This window comes from Chinchilla lanigera, unplaced genomic scaffold (genome assembly GCF_000276665.1).
Source record: "Chinchilla lanigera isolate Chin_1 unplaced genomic scaffold, ChiLan1.0 scaffold00012, whole genome shotgun sequence".
Classification (NCBI taxonomy): Eukaryota; Metazoa; Chordata; class Mammalia; order Rodentia; family Chinchillidae; genus Chinchilla; species Chinchilla lanigera.
In genome coordinates, this window is record NW_004955413.1 from 27,846,970 (window position 1) to 27,855,380 (window position 8,411).

At 57.0% G+C, this 8,411-nt stretch overlaps 1 long non-coding RNA gene across 1 annotated transcript; it reads right to left on the bottom strand.

Annotated features, from left to right (window-relative positions):
• Nucleotides 1-3,945: 3,945 nt before the first annotated feature.
• Nucleotides 3,946-8,405, bottom strand: LOC106147924. Its single transcript, XR_001232958.1, has 2 exons — nucleotides 8,230-8,405; nucleotides 3,946-4,153 (listed from the first exon to the last, which is right to left on the bottom strand). It is a non-coding gene; the product is annotated as an uncharacterized LOC106147924 (long non-coding RNA).
• Nucleotides 8,406-8,411: the final 6 nt, after the last annotated feature.

The following is an 8,411-nucleotide window of genomic DNA, read 5'->3' on the forward strand; positions in this document are numbered from 1 at the left end:
GGGCTGTGGCCTCGGCAGTGAGGCTGGCCTGGTGGGAGAAGAGGCCCGAGTCGCTGCACATTCTCCTCCCCCCGTGCACCACACTCTTCCTGGCAGGTTTCTCTCTGCCCGTGGTTCCTCCAGGCACATTCTCAGCCTCTCAGGGAGCTGAGACAGTGCAGCAGAAAAGGTACATAGTCAAATGTCCAGAGTCTCTCCAAGGGGAAACTGAGGCCTGGAGAGGGGAAGAGATGTCCAGGAACACCTAACTGCAGGAGGAGAGTTTTGATCACAGCCTTGGCCTCCGCTTCCGCCCCCTCACATCCTTCCAGCAGCAGCACTAAGACCTTCCCGGATCTGACCCCAAATGCATGCCCTGCACCTCGCTCCTTGGGGCCCTGGCCCGCACCTGGCCACCTGCCCGTCTCTCCACCCACCTGGATCTTATTGACCTTGAAGGTCCTGTCCTCGGCTCTACAGTCCCCTCGTCCCACCCAGTTCCACCCAGTTCCTCCTCACCTCTCAGCCTGCCCCAAGCATGCCCCCTTTTCAGGAAGCTCCCTCCACTTGGCTGGATCACTTCCTCCCCGAGACTGCCCCAGACTAAACCTGCTTTTCCTGGATTTCCACTCCAAGTCTGTCTCCCTCCGCAGGCCAGGGCTCCGTGGGCCCGCTAGGGGTGTATTCCAGGCACTGCACAGAACCTGGCCCAGACCAGATGTCCAACACCTGCCACCCTGCCCTGCATCCAACCATCCTTCCCTATAACGCATTTATGGAGCACCTGCCCTGTGCTAGAGACCAGAAAACAGCAGCGAGCAGATGGACAGAGCCCTGCTCTGATGCAGGTGACGGGTCTAGTGATATGAGGTCAAATGTGCAGTCTCACTGTGAAAAGCCATGGTGTGGAAGGGGCTGGAGGAGGATGGTAAGAAAAGGTCTATCTGAGCACATGACCTTTGATCAGAGCTCTAAAGAAAGCAAAAGACAGAGTGATGGAAATGCCAGAGGAACAAGTATATTAGGGAGGACGCAGCAAGTGTAAAGGCCCCGAGATCAGAATACACACAGTATATTGGAGGACTAGCAAGAAGATCCTCAGTAAATGGGGGTGACAAGACCAGAGAGCAGAAAGGGAACTAGCAGGGGCCACAGCAAGGACTCTGCTCTGGCCCTGTAGGAATCAGGAGCTACTTCAGGGCTACAGGCAGAGAAGTGTGGGACCTGACCACAGTTCCAACAGGATCACTCTGGCCACTTGGTGAAGAGTGAGTTCTGGGGTTGAGAAGGAAGTGGGGAGACCCGTGGAGAAGCCGCTGCCCCATGCAGGCAGCAGGTGAGGAGGGCAGAGTCCAAGTGCTGATGAAAGTAGAGCCAATGGGATTTGCCAGTGGAGGAAATGGGGCAGGAGAGAGAAAGCAAATGTCAAGAAGGAGCCCAAGCTGAACATGGTGGCGCACGCCTGTAATCCCAGCACTTGGGAGGCTGAGGCAGGGGAATCCTTGAGAGTTCGAGACCAGCCTGGGCTACAAAGTGAGCTCAAGGCCAGCCTGAACTGCATAGTGAGACCCTGTCTCCAAAAGACAAAAAAAAAAAAAAAAAGAAGGAGCCCAAGGTTTAGGCCTGAGCAAGCAAAGCAGGAGGAGGTGGAACTGGAAGGCTTGGGTGGAGCAGGCTCAGAGCTGACATTCAGGAGGTGTTTGTGACCCACAAAGGTGGAAGCGCCCGCTGTTCACCCATGTGGAGGTGTCACCAAAGATGTGGGCAGGATGAGTCCGAAGTTTTTGAGAGGAAAATGCAGAGTGGGTGTGGCAGCTGCCCTACAAGTCCCCATGCCCTGCACATAGTAGGTGCTCAGGAAATGCCTGCTGGCTAAGCCTGCAAGGCCTCAGTCCAGCTCCTGGCTGCCAGAAGTGGACAAGGGGCCTAGAGCCAACCATGGAGAGTCACACCCTGAGGGACATGTGCAGCATCACAGCACTGCCGGGTGTCAGGGCGGGAAAGTGCAGGAAGGCCTCTTTGCCAACAGCGATGGGCACGCCGGGCAGGCAGGCGCTCCTGCTTTGGCTGGAGTGGGAAAGATGGGGAGAAAGGCCTCGGAGCCGGGGTTGATGGCTGGGCACAAAGCCCACCCTCGGCTCCAACTGTGGATCTGGGGCTCTGGGCAAGACGTTTAATCTCTGCAGTCTCTGTTGCTGCTCCTATAAAACAGGGAGAGCCAGCCAGGGATGGTGGTGCACACCTGTAATTCCTGCACTCTGGCAGGCTGAGCAGGAGAACTGTGAGTTCAAGCCCAGCCTAAACAAGGTGGTGATTTAGTGAGAACCTGTCTCAAAATAAAAAAATGAAAAGGGTGGGGGATGTAGCTCAGTGCAAAGGCCCTGGGTTCAATCTCCAGTACCATAAGGCAAAAAAGAATTACTCCTCCATTTGTAGATTGGTGTGAGAATCAAGTTAATCCACGCAAAGGCCACAGAAGGAGCGGTGCCGGGTGCTCAGTGCGTGTGACCTACCCACCGGAGCGGCCTCCAAAGGAAGCATGTGCTGGGAGGGGGGGCTGCAAGGGCAGGAAGAACAGGCGGCTAGGAGCCCCGCTTACGCTACAAAGAAGACTTGATTCCTTGGGAATCGAGCACAGAAAGCTCTGTGTGCAGGGACGAGGAGGTGTGCTTGCCTGTCCTCCACCACGCTCAGCAGGACACACCCCTCCCGGCCCAGGGCTCCCCACGGGCCCGCTGGGCTAGGGGAACACATGCCACAGCTGAGGCTGGAGGAGCCCTTCTCCGTGCCTTCGGAAGCCAGCGGTCCTCTCCCCGAGGTTGAGGCTGGCCAACTGCCATGACAAAGGAGGCACAGACTGCCACGGGGAGAGCAGGAGGCAGAGTTGGGTGCAGACTGGGCAGTGGGCTCGGCCGTTCCCAGCTGAGGCCGATCTCAGAGCGCTCTGAGAGTGGCCAGGTATCACACGGAGTGTCGGGGACTGTGGGTTCTCCCAGCGGGCACACATACACACCAGGCCTGTTTGCAGAGGAATAAAGTGGAGGTGGAACAGGTGAAAGTGTAGTACAGGTCACCGATTCCAAAGGCCCAAGCTGGGGCTTGGCAGGCATAACATGGAAACTTTTCTTTTCCTGGTACTGGGACTCGAATCCAGGACCTTCAAGCTGAGCTACATCTCTAGGCCTTTTTAAAATTTTTATTTCGAGGCAGGGTCTTATCAAGTTGCTAAATTGCCCAGGCTGGGCTTGAACTTGCAATCCTCCTGCCTCAGCCTTCCAGAGTGCTGGGATTACGGGCCTATGCTACCACTGGCTCACAGAAACTCTTGAACTTCCTTAAACTTGAGCCAGCTGCAGGGGTGAGGTGGATATTGAGGACCCCTCTGCCTGGAGCTTTTTTCCTTTTTGCTTTCTTCTGAGGGAGGAGACAATGGATCCCCCTTTCCAGCTGCCCTGAAACTTGTATCACAGGTCCCTTTACTTCTGTTCCCCTCCCATGTCCTTTCAAAGAAGTCTTTCATCCCAAGAAGTGTCCTGGCCCACAGGTCCCCAGCCCTGCCTGGTGACACACAGTCACCCCCAACCCTCAAGCCCAGCCAGGAGGGTGTCATAGCCCAGAACCTAGCTGAGCAACATACATTGTTTGCCGATGGGGCTGGTCCAAGGTCACTCCATAAAAATGGATTCCTGGAAAAACATAAACCACCAATGTACGCTGTGAATTTTATTGACCTTAAAAAAAAAAAAAAAAGCAATCTCATTTGAATAACGAAGAAAGAGAAACCATCCCTAGTTCTTCCTTTATTAGTGAGTAAGGACACAAAAACACTCCACAGAAACAGCCACAGGAAGCTTCCGGACCGATTTATCGGCCACTTTCCTTGCATAAAACCCAGCATTTCTATGAAAATAGGATGATACCCAAACGGTTTGCTTGTTTTTAAGAAAACTGTCTTTAACACAGGGCAAGACTTAGTTTTGCTTTTATTTCTTTATTTTTTTTAAATTTTTAAACAAAGCTGAGAGTCTCCTGACTTCATGCCTGCTCCTCCCGCCGGAGGGAAAGTGATTTCCGAATTCATCTGATAAATCGGGTTTCTCTGTGGCATCCACTTCATCGCTCAGCAGCCAGCCATGATGTCATAAGCCCATCAGATTTCCGGTAGGGGAAAGCGCTGGGGAATTGGAAAGAATGAATATTTCTTATTCGTCAGGTGCGGGGGGAGCATGTGTTTGGGAGGAGAAGCCTAGTGGCTGGCGGGGTCGGGGGGAGGCTCAGTGTTTGTGATATTAAATGTCAGGCAGAAACCTGAAAAGCCCAGCCACCCAGATGTTTTCTCCATATCCAGATGTCTGGCAGCACGCAGACCATGCCCCCCCCTCCCCGTCCCAGGAGGCGCTCGACATTTCGGCTTTGACCTCAGGTCTCTGGCGAGTGTGCGCTGCCAGGAGCTGCACACCCCTGGGGCTGCCCACCCCTGGGCTGGGAATCTTTTTCTCTAAATCTTTACACATGGATGACAGGAGTAACTAGGTCCAGATTTTTAAAAGCTGTCGAAGCAGTGATTTTAAAAGTTCAGTGCTTGGAATTAGCTTCCCCAGAATACACTATGCAAGCCAAAAAGGAGGGGGGAGAAATCCTTCAGCCAACACACACACAAACATATGTGACTCTCAAGCCACAGGGCTTAAAAACTCAAAACAAAACCAGCAAGTCTGGGAACAAGGACTGCGGCTGACACGGAGAAGAGAGGAGGCTCCCCCAGGGGCCCGCCTCCCCCAAATCAGAAGAACACGGAACAGCTTTGTTCTTCCTGACAAAGCCCCTCGCTTCCAAGGCACCGACATTGCCAACAAAGGCACAGGGTAGAACTAATTTACGCTCACACTCGGCTTGGAGGAGTCGTAAAGTACATCAGGAAACAGCCTTGCTGGGGAGCACACCTCCCCCCCACTGCGGCAGGGACCTCCCAGGCCTGGGGAGCTGCAGACAGGCAGGGTCCTGGCCTCCTGGTGGCCTGGCCATGCGCCCTGCGGCGGCCGCCACCTAGACCTGTGACATCACAGCTAATTGCCCCTGAAAATGAGCCAGGAACTGCCAGCCCCTCGGGGCCACAACCCTGAGACTGCACAGAGAGCCCGAGGAGGGGGACAAGTCCAATTAAAACCGAGCGTTCAGATGGCACAGGAACGGGGTGGCCGCCGAGGGGACAGCGTGTGGCAGAGGACAGGAGGAGGTACGTGGGGGCTTTGGGCTCTGTGCCCTCACTTCCTACAACAACCCCTATGTTTTACAGATGAGGAAATTGAGGCCAAGGTGACTGAATGGCCTGCCCAAGGTCACCAGGCTAATTAGCCGGACAGCCGGTGTTCGCGAGGAGAAAACACAGGTCTTGCTTTGCCCAGCTCTTCCCTGAATGTCCTCTAATTTAATCCTCACAACACCCTGTGAGGCAGAGATTACCATTAACCCTGGGGTCCAGAGGAGCCAACAGAGGCGCAGAGAGGTTAAGTCATTTGCCCAAGGTCGCACAGCTCATCATTAGCAGAACTTGGCCTGAACTTCTGAGTCACCTGACTCTGAATCCAATACTCTTTCTGCTGGGAGGGGGGAGGCAGTTGAAGTTGAACTGGGAGCAGTGAATCTGATTTAAATACACATTTAAAATGCTGGTGATCCCCACAGAACAGAAGGGAGTAAATCATTGCAAATTAATTTTTTTAAAGCCATTCCAGGCAGAAGGGCTGGATGGCCGGGTGGGTGGGTGGGGAGGCTGCTTTTATTCTGTCCCTGCCAGAGCCTGAATAAAGCAAGGAGCCGGTCTCTCTAGCCGTGTGTGGCAGCAGCTCAATCCCCTGAAGTGGGGCGGGGCAGAGGGGGATGTGATAAAAGCTTTGTCGGGCATCCGAGAGAGCATAATCTGCCACAGGAACGGTGCCAGGCGCACAGGTCTGATGGAGCCAGGGGAGGGAAAAATTCACTGTGTATGGAAGCCGCAAAAAATATAAAGAACTTGGCGCCTCTGCACTGGACTCATCTTTGCAGCTGGGAGCTGCAAGGGGCCGTGGCTCACCTAAGCAGCTGTTTGGGGCCCAGAGGCTGACCTGGGGCGGGGAGGTGCCACCCAAGGTCTTGCCCACCCAGCACTGGGGGAAGCAAGGAAATCACTGTGGCCCTGTCCCTGCTGACTACCACCTTCTCCCAGACTAGCGCTAGAAGGAAGCAGCTTCCACGAGCTAGGACAGAGGGATGGGGACAGGCCAGTCCCCAGGCCTCCCAGGGGACCCACCTTCCCCCCAGCGGGCAGCCTTGGCGCTGCCGTGGGCTGTGCACGCCAGGCTCTCCCCTCCCTGCCTCACTGCGCCTGCTGGTTTCTGCCATCAGCAAATGGGGTGTGGAGCCCAGGCCTCGGGCCAGGGAAGAGGAAAGAAAAGTTTCTGCCATCTGGACATCTGGCCAGGCTGCGCAGCTCCTGTTTTTCTGGGGAAATCCTACTCATCCTTAATTTGCTTTGCCTGCCACCCACCCAAAAGAGATCCAGGTCCTGCCATCATGGCTGTGACAACCACAATCGTCCATGCTCAGAGTGGGCCCCAGGCTGTGGGGAATCCATCAGGGTGGAGGTGTCAAGGTAGAGAGGGCTCCACTGGCCCCGGGCATGAGGAGCACTAACACCTCAGAGTCACTGTCACCCCTACAGAAAGGCCTTCTCTGACCACCTCCCCTCCCTCATGTCACTGTCCCCTTGCTGACTATGTGCTGTTTGTCACTAAATCCCTGCACTGGTCTGGAAGCCCTGTAAGGAAAGATACGGGGTCTGTCTTATTCCTTGCTGAGTTGTCCATGCCTGGTACACACTAGGTGTAGTTATTTGATGGCTCTTTCTTCATGAGAAGCATACACAACACATGCAAAGACCCTCCGGCGGGAGGTCTCACAGAGACTGGAGGGCGTGGGCGTAGGAACGGGGCAAAGAGCACAGAGAGTGATGGAAGGTGGGACTGAGCCTGAGATCCAGCCTAGACTTGCAGGTATCTCCCCACCTAGGAACGGGATCTCCCTCCGCCCTCCCCTTTGGCACAGTCTGAGCTAGCGGGTCTTCCTTCCCCATAGGAGAGGGGCCTGCCACATCAGACCTGGCCTCAAACCTCTGCCCAAGGAACAGCAGCCCTGGCTGGGGACAGAGCAGGTGGGCACCCGTATCCCCTGCCCGGCACCGTCTGTTACTACATTCCTGCCTCCATTCATTCATTCCCCGGCCCAGGGCTACAGGACCACCGGAAGCCACGGGAGCAGTGGCAAGTAGATGCAGGGCCCAGCCAGGGCCTCCCCGCACACCCTGAACCCCCCTGCACACCCCGCACCCCGTCCCTTCTGCACCCCGCCATGCTTGGCCCCATCCTCCTCACTCGGGCAGGGCGGAGGGAAAAAAGGAGCCTGAAGGCAGGCGGTAGTCCTGCCCTCTCTGATTTCCAGAGTGAGACTGATTCTAAGTCGGCCCCTCCGCCTCTCAGATTCCCCACAGGGAAGGTGAAGACACCTTGGGCGTACAGCCAGGCCTGCTGGTGGGAGCAGGTACTTGGTGCGCCGGTTCAAAAGACTCAAAAATGAGTTCCCTCTGGACTAGATTCACAGCCTCCCCAACTCCTCCCACCCGGGCTGCGGAGGCTGGCAGGAGGCACAAGAATTCCAGCAGCTGAATGTGGGGCATGGAGCCCCCCCACCGGCGGGGGTCGCCTCTGCCCGGGGGAGGTGGCTGCGGGTGACAGGTGGCGCAGCGCGCGCGTCCGGCCCCCTGCTCCCCACGAGCCGGCGGGACGCGCTCCGCAAACTTTCCGCGCCTGGGATCCGCGGCGTCTACACCAGCTGGGGTTCTAGGCGGCGCCTCCGCCACCTGCGCGGGTCTCCACCGCCTCGCCAGTCCCCAGGTCGCTGAGGGTGCCTCCATCCTAGCAGCGCGTCTCCGCAGGCGCCCCAGCCGCGAGTCCACCGGGGCTGCCAACCCTCGCCTTGGGCATCAGTCGTGACCACTGATGTCAGAGACGCCTCAGGCGCACCACTCGCGCTCGTCTACGCCGCCTCGGCAGCCCCCGGGTCACCGGCGATGCCCGTGCCCAGGGCCGCGTCTACGCCGCCCACCGCTCACGCGACCTTCCGGGAGCGACCCGGGACGCAGCCTCCGCTCAGCGAGGCGACGCGCGCGCCCTTCCCGGGGACCCCGCGGGGCGCAGCGCGCGGGCGGCTGCTTACCTCGTCCGTGCCCTCACGCCCCTGTCCTGCCGGAGTCTCTTTCACACATTTGGCAGTGTTGTCGCTGGAGAAAGGAAATGTTATAAATCCTCCTGCGCCACGTGGCTGGCCCCAGCCCCCTCTCTGCTTTTTTCCGCCTTTAGGACAATACTCGGCCCCCAGGCCGGCCGCGGGGCCCCGGG